Source organism: Microcaecilia unicolor, chromosome 2 (assembly GCF_901765095.1).
Source record: "Microcaecilia unicolor chromosome 2, aMicUni1.1, whole genome shotgun sequence".
Classification (NCBI taxonomy): Eukaryota; Metazoa; Chordata; class Amphibia; order Gymnophiona; family Siphonopidae; genus Microcaecilia; species Microcaecilia unicolor.
Window position 1 is genome coordinate 219725902 of NC_044032.1, and position 19599 is coordinate 219745500.

Sequence of the window (19599 nt, forward strand, 5' to 3'; positions counted from 1 at the left end):
CGGCGGTCCTGCCTCCACTGCATGAGAGTCTAAGCATGGTCATTTCTACAGTTGCAGCCAATCTGCTATATATCACAGTGTTGCTGAACTGTTAGATGATTATAACTGCTGTCAGATTTCTACAAAGAATTTATTTGTGAGGCATTCCAAGTTAATCTGCCTTCTGAGTTTTAATAATTGTGGAGACATTTTACTAAGCACGTAGGCGCCTACGCACACCCAACACATGCCAATTCAGAAATACCGCCCAGCTACCGCGTGGCCCGTGCGGTAATTTCATTTTTTACGTGTGCCAGAAAACAATATTTTACTTTCTGATGTACGCAAAAATTGGGCGGTAACTCCAACTTCACGCATGTGGGTGATTACCGCATGGTTAACGTGAGAGACCTTACCGCTAAGTCAATGGCTGGTGGTAAGGTCTCAGACCCAAATCGGACATGCAGCAATTTTTATTTTGCCGCACGTCCACCGGCAAAAATTTTAAAAAGGCATTTTTGGCAGGCATGCTGAAAAATGGATCTGGACATGCCCAAAACCCGTGCCTACACTACCGCTGGCCATTTTTTAGCACACCTTAGTAAAAGGACCCCTGTAATAGTATGCTTAACTTTAAATTGTTTGAGCTGCCACAGTAAAAAAAAATTATTTGCTTTATAAAACTTCCTCCTAGTGAGCTTCATGTAATAAGCAATTTGAGAAGATTCTAATGATTGTAATTCCCCTTTCTTTTTAATTAATGATTCACACATTTTACTTTTATGGTTAGCCTTATGCTGTCTCTCTAATCGACTAATCTGAGTCAGCAGCTGTGAAATGTTCTCTTTCTGTTGCCTTCTTTTCATATATGAGGATAGCAAAGTGATATGATCTCTTAAAACTGCTTTTCCAGCTAGCAGAAATGCTGTTCTGACTATTGCAAAACAAGTCAAATATGCCTTCTTCCATAATTTTGTCAGCTCAGGTACATATTCTGGTTCAGTTAACTGTTATCTATTCATAGCCCAGAACCTAGGCTGGAGTGGAAGAGCAGCCTAATGGTTAGTGCACAGGCTTGAGAACCTGGGGAACCAGGTTTGATTCCCACTGCAGCTCCTTGTGATTCTGGGCAAGTCACTTAACCTTCCATTGCCCCAGGTACAAAATAAGTACCTGTATATAATTCATTTTAAAACAAATTGAAGAAAATATTTCTTACTCAACGTGTAATTAAACTCTGGAATTTATTTCCAGAGAATGTGGTAAAAGGAGTCCATTATTAAAATGGACTTGGGGAAAATCCTTCTTATTTCTAGGATAAACATTATCAAATGTTTTGGGATTTTGCCAGATACTTATAACATGGATTGGCCACTGTAGGAAACGGGATTCTGGGCTTGATGGACCTTTGGTCTCTCCCAGTATGGCAACATTTGTGTACTTATGTAGGCTTAGTATCGGACAAATTATGTAGATCTATCCTAATTAGAAGCATGATTAGAGATTTGATATTCAAGATAACATTTCTTTATTTTTGATAGTAATTTATGTGACAGCAAACCACTGGTCTAGACAAGAATATGAATTATATGTCACTGGGTAAAATGCGTAGATCTGTTCATGTCTATGGTGCTGCTGCCAAGCATTGTATAGTCCATTGTTCTGTAATTGGGCATTAAAAAAAACTCATTATCTTTTGTAATGTAGCAGAATTATTTGACCCCTCCTTAGAGGTTAGTCTCTATTTCTGCTGCAGAATTAAAAAAAAAAAAAAAACCTGACTTGCTTTTGTTACTGGAAATTGAGCTCACAAGGCTCCCTGAGTATCTCAAGGTCTTCATTTAATCTTTTATCTTTGGTCTTTGCCTGTTTTTCTTATCTGAAACTATTTACATATCCAGGTTTACACTGTTGTAGTAGTATTGACTCCCCCTGCCACAACCAAGGAGCCTTCACCTCCCGTATCAGTTAATAACTGAAGGAGAGAAGTATTCCTTTCTACATATGTGTACATGTTCTGTTTGATCACCTTGACCAGACAGAGCATGAGTATAATTGTAGCTACGCACTGGTATTTTTCAGAGGAGTCTCTTCTAGGAGATTTTTTTTTTTTTTTTTTTTGCCCCTTTAATTCACCTCTGTGCACTGCGGGGGTTAAGCCATAAGTCTCTGCAGTCCAGACCCTTCATGCCTCCTCCCCGTGCATGGGAAGTTAAAACTTGCTATGAAGATCCTCTACCTGTAACTAGAAGCAATATAGCTGAATACTCTGCTAGCATCATATTAAATGTATTTATTGTATCTGCTTCCTGGGTGATTGTGCATGAGTCTGTAGTTTTATGCACATTTGTCATCAGAAAATACAAAAGAACCCACAGGCAGAAGCACCTGTTGTTCTAAATTAACCTAGAAGTAGCAATCATTGAGCTTCAATCGTCAATTTGAAGAAGTGTTTGAACAAGGAAGGAAGTACCTCCACTTGAGCATATGTATTGGCCAAGGAAAATTGCACTCTCTGAAATGAGCCGAAAATAATAATGTATCTACCTTCCAAGTCTGAGAAGGGTTTATCTATTGCAAATTGTCCATTCTTAGCAAAGAGTATCACTACTTATCCTCTGGAGTTTTTGTAGGAGAAACATACAACATGATCAACCCATACCCTCTTCAGATTCTCATGTTCCACCTAGGATACTTGTTTTTCTTTCAAAATTATTTTAGTGGGATTAGTGTTTTGAGATAGTGATAGAGTACCTTCTTTCGCTTAGTTCGGCTATTAAGCCCATGAACATTCCATGAAATTAGGTTAAAAGCCACGTAACAAGTATGTATGTATAATTTTCTGAAACTCTACATTTTTCAATCCATAAGCATAGAAAACATGAGTATATCACAGTTGTAGAAAAACTAAGAACCCTGCCCCCCTGGAAATCACTTCCCCCAAGTATAACAGCTTACCACTGCTACAAAGAATGTCCACTTTCTGGGGCATCAGAGGGGTAATGATGGTGTAAAAAACAGACCCACACCCCAATCAAAACCCCCAGTTGTCATAACATAGACAATATACGGACCTTAGCCCAGGAAAGGAGAGAAAAGAAAAAAAAAACTATAATAAAATAGATCACACACAAGTCATCAGTGAAACAGTAGAGAGCATGCACTGTGTTCATCCCATAAGACTTAGTTATTCTGCAATTAGTTATCTAAAGTGTACCCCTCGTACTACTACTACTACTATTTAACATTTCTAAAGCGCTACTAGGGTTACGCAGTGCTGTACAATTTAACATAGAGGGACAGTCCCTGCTCAAAGAGCTTACAATCTAAAAGACAAGTGAACAGTCAGTCCGATAGGGGCAGTCAAATTGGGGCAGTCTGGATTTCCTGAACGGTAAGAGTTAGGTGCCGAACGCAGCATTGAAGAGGTGGGCTTTAAGCAAAGACTTGAAGGTGGGCAGGGAGGGGGCTTGGCGTAAGGGCTCAGGAAGGTTGTTCCAAGCATAGGGTGAGGCGAGGCAGAATGAGTGGAGCCTGGAGTTGGCGGTGGTGGAGAAGGGTACTGAGAGGAGGGATTTGTCCTGTGAACGGAGGTTACGGATGGGAGCGTAATCCACCCTTCTCTGTATCCATTTAAAAGTGACCACTGGACGTTCTGGTTTACAGAGTATTTTCATTCCGGATATGTGATGTCCATTTCCGTTATAGGAGTATGTGTTAGCCAGTTTTGTGAGTGACGTCTGACCTTTAAGACTTTCTGGTTCTTGGGTATATTCACTTTCCAGTCTTCCTCTCTAGGAGCTTTACTTGATTGTCTTTCCATATCCTTGTTAGTTGAACATGCTGCCCAATCTAGGCAATCTTCAAGCTCCAAGACTAGTTGCATCTTACCCTTATAAGAGCAAATGGAAACCTTAATCTATATTTAATATCTGTCCCTCAGAGCTTGCATTAGCAGTTGACAATGTCCTGCTTTTGTAAAGTATATTGCAAAATATCTACAAAGGTTTAGATCTCCATAGTAAGGTTTTATATTGAGCTTAACCACCTAGCATACACAGAACAGTTTGCATTTTTCTTCATACTGGTGAAGCTACAATAAGCGCAACTTTACTTTTTCCTGAATCATGCTATCAGGGTGTTCTATGAGCTCTTTCTAATTGAATTTTCTTCATGTTGTTGTCCAGCACAAAATATCATGTATTTCCTTTTATTACATGATTCAGAACATGTCTTCCATAGGTCCTTGGACTCCCAGGACCTGATTGTTTTTTTGTTGGTGTTGTTGGTTTTCCATATCATCTTGTTTTTCTCTGGTCTTTTTAGACAATTTTTAAATTTTGTGAACTCTAGTCTGCAATAAAGCCACTTCATCAATTTGCTCACCAGTGTTTGTGCTGTCTTTAAGTCTGCTGCTATAGTAATGATATTTGTCCACAGCAACTTAATTTGTGTCAGTAATTCAACAAAGTCAACTTTTGCAACAGCAGCATTGGGATTGTCTAAATGCTGAACAGCCCTTGCAGGTTCTAGAATTTTTGCTGCAATCTTCTCTTGGGTTTCAGGGAATGAATCTGCTGAGTTTCACCAAAACCTTGCATAGTTAGTTTTGGCTTCCAGTATGGTAAAGATCTGAAGCCAAAACACACAAACCAAATGTCCAGAGATTAGTTTTCACAGTGATCTCAGCTCTGCAGGCTTAACAATATTTGTCTCCTACTTTCATAGGCGGTCGGTGGCCCAATTGTTTGGGGAGGCTAAAGGGGCGGGGTTAGGGGGTGGGGCCAGGGGCGGAACTTACCTCCATAATTGTCTGACAACATACAGAAAAAAATAAGTAAAAATAAAATAGTCACAATTAGTACCTTTTATTAAATTTAGTTATTAGATATGTATCATATGTCAAAAAATAGAGTGGTTGCTCAAAGCATATAGTAACCACAATTGCTCAGCTTCAAAACACTATGCACAACTTTGTGAAAAACACACTCAGAACCTTACTGTACCATAAATATTACACTGGGCAGACCCTAATACACCAATATACCACCCATACGGAAAATGCAGACCATCAACAATATGAAACAAAGGATCATAAATCATAATTCTCATGTAGAGCCACAAAACACCCTTTTAGGGTGGATAGTGTTCACAATGAGCTCCTTTTATTAACGACCATACGTAGATCCTTCAAGAGGTAGTGTGTCATGATTTAGGTAGGCTCTACACCCTTTCTGATGTTTTGGTGCCACCACAGTAAGGCCAACAAACAATCTCTCCACTGCAAAACACTATACACAAACTTGTGCAAAAACATACTCATAACCTTATCAAACCATAGCAGCACTAATTCCAAGGACAGGACGAGCTACAACCTTAGGCGTGGAAAGGCAGCACTGTAATTACACCGGCCTCTAAAACACCAGTACACAACCTAGTGAAACAAAAAGGGCTGCAATACTACATGCTAGCAGAATACTGCATCTTGATCACATATGAAAAACACATGACACAACAGATATGAAGGCAAAATACTGAACTGGAAAGTTACCTCAAGAAGTCAGACTCAGCATGCAGCAATACTAGAAAAATTGAAACTTACATGCAAAATATCACAGATACACATTTCCAAAAGCTGACATGTTCAAAACAGGTAGAGAAGTGAGCAGAACAGAATAAAGAAGGCCAGAAACAACACGTGAGCAAAGACTAGGGCAATTATCACATGGGAAAGGCGGAAATGTCCAAGGATGACGTGCCCTGCTGCTCCCTGCCACACCCAGGAATCACGAAGACCGACAACAGGGGGGGGGGGGGGGAGATCCAATAAATGTGCCAAGCTTGAATTCCGGAAGCTTTCAATTTCGAAAGATACCAAAACCCGTAACCAACACCACGAGAACATGTTTTCCTGCCAAATAGTGCCTCCCTACTTGCGTATTTTCAGGCAAAACCCCCCCGCACATGATCGTAATAACAATATTTTTAAAAATAAGCATTTGAAACTATAAGAAAAAAATAACAGTCGGAGATCACAGCACGTGAAGCCTAGACATCCATAGTCTTGGCTTGCGCCGCTCCCGCACACAACACACAGTAGTGGGGCAGAAATCTAGATAGATTGTTTCGCTTGAAGAGGTCTTTCAGTTCGCTCATTTTCTTCCTCCATTTATTCACCTGTTTAGATTCGGCCTGCGCTGCAGTGGGACCCTTCTTCCTCAGAACGGTCACTGCATCCCAATTGCTCTCTGCCATCCTATCTTAGCTTCTACTACTGCACTGAGCCCCGAAGAGCTGATTCTGGGGAGAGCTGCTTGTATCAACATCTTTCCTCTTTCCCTTCACTTTCACTCTACCGGAACCTAAAGTGGCTGCTGCATTTTGGGACCAGCCGCGGAACAGGCATTGCTGCATTCTGCATAGGCGCGCCTTCCGATTCAGTCTCCGGGAGAGGAAATGACGTCAGGGAGGGGGAGAGGCTGGGAAAGTCGGCAGCTGGTTAATGTGACCCCGTGGCTCTCTTCTGTTTTGCTGGTACTTCTAAACCGGCAGCAGTGGCAGAGTTAGCAATGGAATGGGAGGAAGGCAGAAGTCATGGTTGGGGCTGGGGAGGCTTAGCCTCCCCAAGCCTCTTATACCGGGCACCTATGCCTACTTTCTTAGCAGATACCATGCACCCCCATTGCCACACCAAAGCTACCCCCACCACCCTCAGACCACCCTTGGGAACTATAGGACTGGTGAATGCTAGATCAACTGCAAAGAAATCCTCGGTGATCCATGATGCCATACATAAACAGCATCTTGACATCCTATGAATAAGTGAAAACTGGCTAGATGAAAGGGGGGGGGGGGGGGGTTACCACTGGCTGAACTATGCCCAACAGGTTTCAACATCCAACATCAACCAAGACCAGGAGGACGGGGTGGAGGGGTAGCAGTCTTGATTCGGGATACAGTCAAACTGCACAGAATATCCATCCCCACGCTACATGAATCAGAAGCTTGTTTAATCCAGTTTAAAGAGGAGAAACCAATCTGGTTACTCATGGCACCTCGTAACACCACATTATCTGTGCAAGAACTCCTAGACTTGATTACTCAAGTGAACCTGAATTACCCTAGGCTGGTGATCATGGGAGACTTCAATCTACACATCGAAACCCCAGATTCCATCAGATCTGCCTTTCTGGACATGATGACAGCACTAGGATTTACAAAGGTGATCAGTTCTCCAACCCATGAAAAGGGTCACATACTAGGACTGGTATTTTACAAAGGAATGGATATCCCAGAATTCTGGGATAACAATATTGAAATAACACCCCTATCAAGGTCAGACCATTTTCTAATTAAATTTTCCCTAAGTGACCACCTGAAACAAATAGCACTTCCCAGAGTTTGGAAGGAGATAAGAGGCAAAAAAAAAAAGCTGACCGCTGAGAATTTCCTAGAGGCCTTGGACTATCCACATGTGGATGAAAAGACGAACAAGTTGACATCTGGAATACATACCTTGCCAAGACCTTAAAAAAACCGGCACCACTAAAAAAAGTCTTATGCCCCACTCACAAAAGCTCACCTTGTCAGAAACTGGAAAGGAGATGGCGTAAATCTTGCCTGGATGAAGACAGGCTAAACTGTAGGAAGCACACATCAAAGTACTGCCAAGCCTTAATAGCAACCAAAAAGCAGTATTTCTCTCCATGCATTGCACAGGCTGCCAATTCAACTAAGCAGCTGTTCAGTATAGTATACAGCCTACTGCAACCCCCACAACAGAACCAGCCTGCCCAATCTAAACTGAACTGCAATGATTTTGCTGCATACTTTGTCAACAAAATTAAAAGCCTCCACCAGGATTTACAGGCAATCCCACCCAGTCCCCCACCAGTTAACCAGGGGGTTCAAAAACTCGCCCCCTCCTGACAGAGACAGATGGGACACTTTTAACCCAATGGCAGAGGAGAGCAAAATCCTAAAAGACCTTTGACCAACTACCTGCTCCCTTGACCCCTGCCCATCAAAGATACAGCAGGCAAGTATGGTCCTCATAGAAGGCGCCTCAAAAATTGTGAACACCTCTCTTTCTAGTGGGCAGCTATCAACATCATTAGAAAGGGCAGTGGTTCGCCCTCTGCTAAAGAAAAACAACCTTGACCAGGACAAATTTGAAAGTTACCGGCCAGTATCCAACATTCTATTTCTAGGGAAACTCTAGAAAAACAGTCTGTGTTCAACTTAATGATTGACTAGAAGAGAGAAACTGGCTAGATCCATGTCAATCTGGATTCAGACCCGGTTATGGAACAGAAATGGTCCTCGTATCCCTACTAGATGATCTTCACAGAAACTAAGACAAGGGATTCGCCTCGATGTTAGCAGTGCTAGATTTCTCAGCAGCTTTTTGACTGACAGAAACAGGTATCAATGGAACAGTACTTGCCTAGTTCAGATCCTATCTATCAGACAGGCAACAGTCCATAATGTTTGGCAGCAACTCATCACCACCATGGACACTGACTTGCGGGGTACCACAAGGATTGATACTGTTGCCTATTCTGTTCAATATCTACCTCAAGCCACTAGCTGAGCTGATTCGGTCAATGGACACTCAGTTCTACATCTGTGCGGATGATGTGCAGCTATTCATACCCATTGAACCTGACTTACCTACAGTCTTGAATAAACTGATTACCTGTCTAACATTAATTCAAGAATGGGCTAAACACAACAAACTTTGCCTGAACCCAAGTCGAACCGAGCTTCTCGGGGTCCCCAACACAAGTGGATACATACCTGACATCAAAATCCCTTTTGGGAAGTACGAACACCCGCTCAAATCACAAGTCAGGAACCTTGGAATACAGTTAGATTCAACACTTACTCTAATTCCCCAAATCCAAGCAACCTTCAAGACCTGCTTCTACTATTTGTGACACTTAGATGCGTCTCTCCTTACATCGAGAAGGTAAATCTTATCCCAGTTGTGCATGCCATGATAACATCAAGATTGGATTACTGCAATGCACTATACAGTGGTCTGACTACAAAGGGCCCACACCAGCTCCAGTTGATTCAGAATGCAGCAGCAAAGCTCATAGAAGGTTGCAAGCGATGTGACCACATAACACCATTTTTGCAAAAACTTCATTGACTACCAGTACAGTACGAGGCTAAATGTAAAACTCTATATCTGATCTTTAAGCCCCTCAAAGGAAATGGCCCTGAGTATCTGAAAAGTAAGATGATCCTCTGCACACCGCCAAGGACACTAAAGTCTTCTCAAGGACTATCACTAACCACACCCTCTCCAAAAGACATTACACAATGTTATACCCGCAAGCGAGTCTTCTCCGGAGTAGCCCCAGCACTCTGGAATGCACTGACTTAACACAAGACTATCTCTACTTCAGGAAGCAGGTAAAAGTTTGGCTCTAAAACCAGACCTTTAATGGAAAGAAGTAACTAAACTTGTTAGTCTCACACACAAGGAGCTACTTGGGCTGCACATACTGCAGCAGGACATGTCTATCCACTCCTATCCTAGCTGAGATAATATTTAAGCATCTCTCTAGCCTCATATGCATCTTTCATTAAATCAGCCACTTTACTTTTGAACTCTTCTTACTCTCTTACCTATCTATATGTTCCATCTTTGCTTTACCCTTCACTATCAATTAAAATGTTCTATTACGTATTGTGTTGGCACTTTGAAAGAAACATACCACCCATGGGTACAAGTGATTTGTATTTTATTTGACTCCTTTGTCATTTTCTCTTTATGTTCCACACCTTATTGTATTATTTTATTACTTAATTACACATACATATTTTTTAAATATATATTTCATAGATTTGGTCTTACAGATACAATACTTAAGTGCATACGTTGATTTTCTTTTTGTGACGTATTGGTGATACAGTAACAATCGCTTCAAATGTTGTTATTAAGGTCAATTTATTTATATATTCAATAGCCGTTGAGCCCGTAAAAACGGGCTAGTAAAGGAAGGGGGGGTTTGAAAGGCCCCCCTGGATAGGTCACCGCTGCCCCCCCCCCGGAGTCCCCTCCGCCACCCCTCCACCTGGGCCGGGTACCTGGCTTCACTATTCAAACCACCGGAACGCAGCACACAGCTCATCTGAGCTGCCGTCGGCCTTCCTTCTTCTCTGCGTGTGTTCCGCCCTCGTGTGACGTAACGTCGGCGAGGGCGGGACACAGGCAGGTAAAGAAGGCCAACAGCAGCTCAGATGAGCTGTGTGCTGCGTTCCGGCGGTTTGAATAGTGAAGCCAGGTACCCGGGCCGAGTGGAAGGTGGGTGGCGGCGGCGACTCCAGGTGGGGGGGGAGCGGTAGCGGCAACCCTGGGGTGGGGGGAGCGGTGGCGACGGCGGTTCCCTCTCTCGCAGGTGCGCAAGTTCCCTCTCTGTCACGCCCCTGTCATCACATATTGACGCAGGGGCGGGACAGAGAGGGTCTCTACTGCGCATTTGCGAGTGAGTATGCCTCTTGCCATTTATATGTTTGATTTGTACTTGTTTACAGATATTTTTACTTGTTTTTATTGATATACTCTGCTCATTATGTTTTTATACACATGTTCATTTATATATCTTCATGCATTTGTGCCTTATCATCTCCTCCAACCCCTCTCCCTTATAATATTACTTATCCGCACATCCCCATTATTCTGCTAAGCTTAGCCTGTTTTTCTCTGCATTATACTTTGTAATTCTACTACTATGTAAGTCGCATTGAACCTGCTATGAGTGGGAAAGTGCGGGGTACAAATGTAACAAACAAACAAATATGTTTTACAGGCATAAAACTTGTTAATATCACGTATATTGAATTGTTTCTATGTCTTTACAATTTATGTATTTGTATATTTTTATGTGTGGTCCCATGACTCCTGAGGCAGGCAGCTTTTCACCAAAACACTGGCCCATGTAGGGTCTTTTACCTTTGGTGCCTAATAATTTGAACTTGAATTCTCTCTGCTTGAGAGTCTGGTCACCCTCTACTCTCTCTGATCCTCATACAACAAACAGAAATATTCAAACGAGGTACTGTAATTGAACACAGGTGGGCTCTGTGGGTGTTAGGGCAATTTTTGGAAACAGAACTAATTTTAGATTTGCTGTGACAAAATGTGTGAACACTCAGGCAATGAAGGATTTTAGGGTTTTTTTTGTCCTTAATTATGTTAAAAATGTGGATTGTGTTGTCTATTTTAGTGAAGCAAACTGCTATTTAATTGTACTTTTCAGGCAGCAGATTATGAAACTACAAAAGGAGAGGCAAGATTTACCAAAACCTAAAGGACAAATGATAACCAAATTTTATGAGATGTATGATATATTAATTAAATATAAAAAAGGGAAAGGGGATAGAATTTGATATACCGCCTTTCTGTGGTTACAGTCAAAGCAGTTTTCATATTATATACAGGTACTTATTTTGTACCTGGGGCAATGGAGGGAACGGTACAGTTTAGGGGATGAAGAACTTTTGTATATAAAAGAGGAGTGGGACTTGGGTGTGATCGTATGTGATGATTTTAAGGTAGCCAAACAGGTAGAAAAGGTGATGGCAAAAGCTAGAAGGATGCTTGGTTGCGTAGGGAGTGGAATGGCCTGTAGGAAAAAGGAAGTGTAAGACTCAGGTGAGACCTCATTTAGAATATTGTGTACAATCCTGGAGTCCGCACCTTCAAAAAGATATAAACAGGATGGAGTCAGTCCAGAGGGTAGCTACTAAAATGATCTTCGTCATAAAGCATATGGGGACAGACTTAAAGATCTCAATATGTGTACTTTGGAAGGAAGGTGGTAGAGGGGAGATATGATAAGAGACATTTAAATACTTATGCGGCATAAATGCATAGGTGCCGAGTATCTTTAATTTGAAAGGAAACTCTAGAATGAGGAGGCATAGGATGAAGGTAAAAGGGGATAGACTCAGAAGTAACCTGAGGAAATACTTTTTCACAGAAATGGTGGTAAATTCATGGAACAGCCTCCTGGTGGAAGAGAGAAGAAGGGTGATCTTTGCTGCAGCCTTCCACCACCATTGCATCTTCAGCCCAGCCCCCGGTTTACCATGGCAGTTCCACTGAGACTGGCCAATTCTGCAGTGATTCCACAGAGACAAACCAATTCCACAGTAAATGCAAAAATATGCAACACTTGACGTTATTTTTATGAATGGGACTGCATAAGACTGCATTGTCTTATGGATCCTAACTAAACTCTGGAAATTAGAATTTTGCTAAGAGTGAACCAGACCTATTCATGTAAACAAAATATTTCCATTTCCTATAGCAGTGCTCATTAGACCTGGTTCTGCAGTCATTAGGATCAGATCAGCAGATCACTGCTGAAATTTAATTACTGTCATAACAATGTCCTCCATTAGCCCTCTGCTGCTGTAGTTTTTAATTATAAATATTGTTTCAAGAGAGAAGAGAAAAAAAATGTTTCTACCGTCCTTTCTTAAAATAATCATCTAAAAAGTATTTACCAATCTTTTCTAAGATTCTTTAAGTTTTTGATAGGTTAGATTTTAATTTAGTGACTAGAACCACACGTAGGAGAGAAAAGGAAGTTACATAGATCCTTGCTGAAGTATAAACAAAGTTTGGGAGGAGGTTAAGGAACAGGGATGGGAACTCAATGAAGCATTCTATATGTGTCTGGTAACGCTGTACAAATGTTAATAATAATAATATTCTACACTACCAATAGAAGGCTAGTGGAGTTTAACACTGAAAACAATATAATGCAATTCTTACTCATAGTAACATAGTAGATGACGGCAGAAAAAGACCTGCACGGTCCATCCAGTCTGCCCTAGAAATGTGCTACTTTTTTGTGTATACCTTACCTTGATTTGTACCTGTCTTTTTCAGGGCACAGACCGTACAAGTCTGCCCAGCACTATCCCCGCCTCCCACCATCGGCTCTGGCACAGACCATATAAGTCTGCCCAGCACTAGCCCCGCCTCCCAACCACCAGCCCCGCCTCCTACTACCGGCTCTGTTATCCAATCTCGGCTAAGTTCCTGAGGATCCATTTCTTCTGAACAGGATTCCTTTATTTTTATCCCACGCATGTTTGAATTCTGTTACTGTTTTCATCTCCTCCACCTCCCGCAGGAGGGCATTCCAAGCATCCACCACTCTCTCCGTGAAAAAATACTTCCTGACTCCACTCTGTCCATACAAAACTGACACTTCAAAGAAAGGAAAACACCTCAGAGATTAGTACAATGCCTTCTGCATGTTTGATCTAATATCATCATAGATTTAAAACCTTTCCTGTGCAATCAACACCCTTAAATGTCAAAACAACATTTTTCAAATAAACTTTTCCTTATAAAAACAAAAACTTATTGTAAAGTCTTTTGTGGTGTGATAGTTAAAGCTATAAACCTGGCACTTCTAATGCTAGTCTTTGTCTGACGATGGCCAGCATTTTGTCCAACTGTATCAGGAACCGTAGGACTAAAAAAAAGTCTGTGAAAACATAAAACCAAACAAAAAAAAAGAACTCGTGCACTCGATACTCATTAGTTCCTTAGCGCAATCATTGTTCTTGCCATCAAACAGGCTTACAAAACACGTCAGCGGGTTAAAATATGAACACTTTCACTCAAAAAGAGCAAAGATCACCGTCTAACATTATAAAAATCAAAAGAATAAAACAAATAATTTCAAAAATGTATCAGAAAACATCAGAAAATTTGTTGCCATTCTATCTTCGCTTTCAAACCCTTTGGCTACAATTCAATCTAAGCATCCATCTTTGCTCCCACTGCAGAAGAAGTCGCTTTTGGTCTCCTCACTTCTGGTTGGGCAGGCAGTATGGTCTATTACAAAGTAACAAAAAGATTGATAGGGATGTGCCACTAACTTGAGTTTCTTCTCAGCAAGTATTCCAAGCTGCCTTTATGCTCATTTTTGTTTTTCTAAGGTAAAGTTTATGAAATATGGTTTTTTGAAGTCTGTAATGGACTCACACTGGAAAGGTTTTAAGCGTATGATTATATTAGATCAAGCATGCAAAAGGCATTGTTCTGATCTCTAAGGTGGTTTCCTTCCTTTGATGTGTGAGCTTTGTATGAACAGAGTGGAGTAACAATTGTTTTCAACTGTATGAAACACCCATTTTTTGTATCTCATTAAGCATTTAATAAAGCAAGGAATACACTTGCCAGTTAACTAATTATTTGACCTGAAGCTGAATCTATAACACATTTTCTCAGGTCTCTGCAGGTTGTTTTAGGTTTAAAAGTTTAAACTCCACAAGCTGTTTTTCCTGTTCTCTTTAGCCTGTTCCTTCTTTCCTGACTACTATTCATGGTACATTTCTGCATGCTGTCTGGTAATGTGCTGTATTTAGGGTTGCCAACTTTTTGACAGAAAAAAAAACCTGACACCTGCCCCATGTCCCTCCCTTGTCATACCCATTGTCACAGCCTTTCCCCCAACCCTCTACAACCAACTGTCCCAGTGTCTCTTTTCTGCATTTCTCTTTTTCTGTCTGCAGTGTCTCCTGTTCATTTAACATTTCTTTTCTCTCCCTGTCCACCATCCATCTTCTTTCTAAGTCCCTTATCTATCCTGTCCATCATCTCCTCTCTATGCCCCTGTCCCTATTCACTCCCCCCTCCAGCATCTGCCTTCTGTGTCCCTGTCCCCCATGTTCAGTGTCTGTCCGCTGAGTCCCTGTCCTTCTGTTTCCAGCATTGTTCCCATTTCCCTATTCCTACCTTTTCCAGTTTTGCCCTCCATGCCCAGCATCGCTTTTCTGTGTCCCTGTCCCTCCCCTCTCTGTTACCTTCCTCCCACACAACCCACCCTGGGGCCAGGATCTACTACTACTACTACTATTTAGCATTTCTATAGTGCTACAAGGCGCTTGTCTCTCCTCTGCCCCCCCCCCCTCATGGTCTGCTGGCATCTCTCCCTTCCTGGGCCATGTGTCTGTCCCCCTATCCAACCCCCCCAACTGGTCACTGCCTCCTGTCCCCTACCCCCGGAGCAGGGAGAGTTTCTTTTGCAAAAGAAAGGTCATATATGCCACAACAATGTCCTCAAACTCTCAGAATGCAAACGTATCACTTCTTTTACCCATGCTGGTAAACTAGCCAGAAGCGTTCCTAAAATAAGCCCAGGGTGGGGGTTAAACCTGTAATTTGTGGGTGATGTGTCCTTGCAATAAGAACGGGTCCGGCGACATCAGTCTCCTTCCTCTTCCCATGGTCCTTGACCAGCAGTGAGCCATGGGCAGCGCTGAAGGCATGCTGGTTCCAGCTGCCCCTGGTTCTTTTCTCTGCTTGGTCCCACCTTTTCTGATTCAACTTTTTGCGAGTAGGACTAAGCAACGAGAAGGAGCGGGACAGCTGGAAGCAGCAAGACTTCAGCACTGGCCGTGGCTTACTGCTGTTGATGACCGTGGGAAGAGGGAGGAAACTGATGTCGCCAGACCTGCAGAAGGAAAGAGAGCAAGGGAGGAAGAGTTACTTGAGGCAGCAAAAAAAAGCCTGGCTTTTGTGGTGCCGGTTTTAAGGGTCTGCCAGCAGCTGACCTGGCCATTGCAAAATCAGCCAGATGGCAACCCTAGCTCCATTCTTAATTTTGTTCTAAACCTGTTACCTGCATTCATGTCTGGTATAGCAATCAATGTTTAAATCATTCCTTTGTCCAGTATGATAGGATTTCCACACAACAAATATTAAATCACTTTACAAAGATTTTACATCTTGTATCTGTAGGAGGTAACTTGTAAAACCTTTTTTTGTATGTATATACCTTGATAACACGTATAAAAAGCCTCTTATAAAATTGTACCACATGTACAAATATGTGCTATGACAAGAGTGTTTGTACATGTCCCAAGTGTAGGCGTGTTTGCTCGTGTTCCACCCTCCTGCCGCAGAGTCAGACCCCATTGAACTTGTTGCCAGAGGATGTGGTTAAAGGAGTTGTATATCTGGGTTTTAACGACGGTTTATACAAATTCTTGGAGGGAAAGTCTATAAACCATTATTAACATAAACCTGGGGAAAGCCACTTATTCCTGGGGGTAGGAAGCACGGAATTTTGCTACTTTTTGGGATTCTGCTATGTACTTACGACCAGATCTGGCCACTGTTGGAAGCAAGATACTGGGCTAGATGGACCATTGGTCTGACCCGGTATGGCTGTTCTTATGTTCTTATCAATCCTGCTGTTTACGGAAAGCACCTTTTACTAGTGAACAACATTTGCTATATAGAGATGTGAAAAAGTTTTTGTCCCCTCTTGATTTCCCTGTTGCATATAGTCAAACTGAATGGTTTCTGATCTTTAAACAAAATGTAATATTAGACACAGAGAGCATGAATAAACACCACAGTTTTTAAATTATTACATCATTTATTTAACAAACAAATTTGTTCAACATCCATATCACCCATGTGAAATAGTAACTGTTTTTGAGACAGACAAGGGGAAGCCACTTCTTACCCTGGGTTTAGTAGCATGGAATATTGCACTATTTGGGTTTCTCCCAGGTACTTGTGCCCTGATCTAGCCACTGTTGGAAGCAGGATACTGGGATAGATGGATCTTTGGTCTGACCCACTATAACAATTCTTGTGTTCTTTTATATGTGTGTGCATTGTAAAATACACATCTATGAATGTACCTCTGCCATGTACTTTTGCACCAACAGGTATAAATTTATTCAGCCACATTTTAGTCACTGGTTTGGTTGCTTTTGTGTTGGTATTTATGAGGGAATCTATATGATGCTGTCATTTCCCCTTAAGGATACTCCCTTACTGTGTTAGAGCCACCTTAAAACTCATAATGCTGCCCAAGGGGGAAGTGACATGGAAGGGTTGGAGCCAGGAGGGCATGGTCCAGAAATTATAAAAGACCAGGGCACACCTAAGTTAAGGAGGACCAGAGGGAAGCAGTGACGCCCAACTACATTTGCCTCCATCACCTACGTGTGAACTGCCAGTGCCACAGTCAGGTAGGTCAGGTTTAGCTTGGAACCTTGCAACTTTAGATGTTTGACTCAAGTAACTGCTAGTCATTACATTGATAACTGCGGAACCAGGCCAGAGACAAGTAAAGCGTATCGCCAGACTTGGAGGCATGAACCAGTGGCGTAGCTGTGGGTGGGCCTTTCTGGTCCTCCAACACACTTCTAGGGTGACCACCTAGCTCCCCTTGCTTCCTCTCTTCCTTCCCTGGATCCATCCGCAGTCTGGCGACTCCCTCCCTATCTACCTCACCGTGTTTGTGAGCGGCAGCAGCAGCAACGCACATCTGCGCCTACATTGGTCTCTGCAGGCTTCCCTCTGCTGCATCCTGCCAAAGGAAACAGGAAGCGGCATCAGCAAGGATGGGATGTGGCCAGGGCTGCCGGGGCCGGGCCCGGGACAAGGCCGCTCTCGAGGTCACGTCGCGGGCCCCCCACCCGAGGTCGCCGGGCCCCCCTCCACCCGCTGCCAGTGCCAGGCCCTCTGAACTAACCTGAAGCGCCTTCATCTTCGACGCAAGCAGCAGCAGCAGGGCAGACCTCTCCTTCCTTTCCTGCCCCGCCCTCGCGGACGTTACATCAGGTGAGGGCGGGACACGGAAGGAAGGAGTGGCCTGCCCTGCTGCTGCTGCTTGCGTCGAAGATGAAGGCGCTTCAGGTTAGTTGTGGGAGCGACAGTGAGCACGTGGGCTGGACTGTGGTGGCGCCGGGCCCCCCCCCCCCCCCCCCGGAGGCCCGGGCCCGGGGACTTTTGTCCCCCCCTCTCGGCGGCCCTGGATGTGGCAGAGGGAAGCCTGCAGAGACCAGTGCAGACAGCGTTGTGCATTGCTGCTTGCGAACGTGATGAGGCACACTGCGGAAGGGGAGTTGCCAGGTTGTAAGTGGGGGGAAATACCGGGTGCAGGGGTGGAGGAGAGGGAGAGACAGATGCAGGACAAAGGGGGGGGGGTAGTTCAGAAGGACCAACCAAATAACTGGTCTGGCTGTGCCACTGCCAAAAACATTGCTATGATTGCAGACTAGTTTGTGTTTGATTTTTTCCTCACACCTGTGAATGGAACAGGATCTCTATCCAATACTTATAATAAATTGTGTTTTTCCTTTACCTGCACCTGTTGTGTGGCTCCAGTTAGTCCTGGCCACAGTATTTTTAAAAAAGATACATAGTTCTATGGGTCTTGGCCGCCTGACTTGGGCAACCTGTAATAAAATTTCCCTCCATCCGCCTCATTCTAATGTTGAGCACTATTTGTGCATGTTTGTTTATAGAATACTAGCACTTGTGCACACAAATGTACACATACATGCATAAGTGCTAGCTGTGTGCACAGTGGTATTCAATAAGATGTGTGTGCAAATGCTTTTATGTGTAAATGCAAGGGAGAATATGCATGGGTGGCACATGGGCAGGGCTGACAATTATGTGCACAACTTACAGAATACTGTAAACTATGTGCACACTTGCTGCATTTAGGCATGACCATTTATGCCTGCCATAAATGTAGGTGTTCTTCTGACAACTTACACTAGTATTCTATAAGCTCAGTTATGCTTATGACTACGCTAATAGAATAGGTGCCCCCCCCCCCCCCGTGTAAAGTGGGCACCTAGATTTTGCCATTCACTTATAGAATGCCTCCTCCCCCAAATGTATTAAAGGAGGTGTTTGCTCACTAATCTATACAACATGCTGTACACTTTCTTGGAAACGAGCAATTATAGAAATATTCAGAGAGTAATTAAGAAAACAGAAATGTCTCGGAGTAAGAAGTGGGGCAGTTTGGAGAGGGTCAAAGTAAAACAGCACACAAGTGAAAAAAAAAACCCCCAGCACCAAGAGCCTTCAAAATAGGGACTAATCTTTAATTTATGGACCCGACATGGGCTGTGTTTTGACGCACAGTGCCTGCATCAGGGGTTGTCTAAGGAAATAAATACTAATCACAGAAAACCCAACCTAAGGGTTACAAACGATACAGCGACCAAGGATATCTTGCCTTGTAGCACTCTGGGTCTAAAGAAATAGTGGCAAACCAAAAAGAGTGAGAAGTACAAGAATATTTTCCAGAAATCAGTTTTGGATAATTGCAATTCTTAATATTTCTGTCAATATCCAGCCTACGGCACTAAGTGTTTTATTACATACTGACTTCCGCCCAGGACCTGGATGATTTCATTAACACAATATTGCGTTAATGCAATCATCTGGGTCCCGACTCCCAGCACACAGGAGCACTGGAGCAGGAAAGGACAGAGCGAGGGAGCAACGCACCAGTGACTCAGAGACAGAAAGGTGCGGGGGTGGGCGGGGGTGGGGGCGCGTACGCATGCACGCACACAACAGTCCAGTCTTGCCCCGGGCACGGCTGTGTCTCTCAGCAGCCCTGGGTCAGAGCAGATATTTGGTGGCATTCTCCAGGTAGTTGCCACTGATGATCTGTGCTGGACCCGGTCAGTGTGAGCTAACCATGTTGGAGCTGCTCCTATGGATAACTCTTGCTGAATATCGATCTGACTGTCCCTAAAGAGACAGAATAGTTTTAGGATTAGAAAAATTGGCTAACATTTCTAGACAAATCT

The 19599-nt window shown here is 43.0% G+C and overlaps 1 protein-coding gene across 1 annotated transcript in view; it reads left to right on the forward strand.

Moving 5' to 3' along the window:
• LOC115463316 (guanine nucleotide-binding protein subunit alpha-14) overlaps window positions 1-19599 on the forward strand; it is a 460483-nt gene that overhangs the window by 282809 nt on the left and 158075 nt on the right. The window lies entirely within an intron of this gene.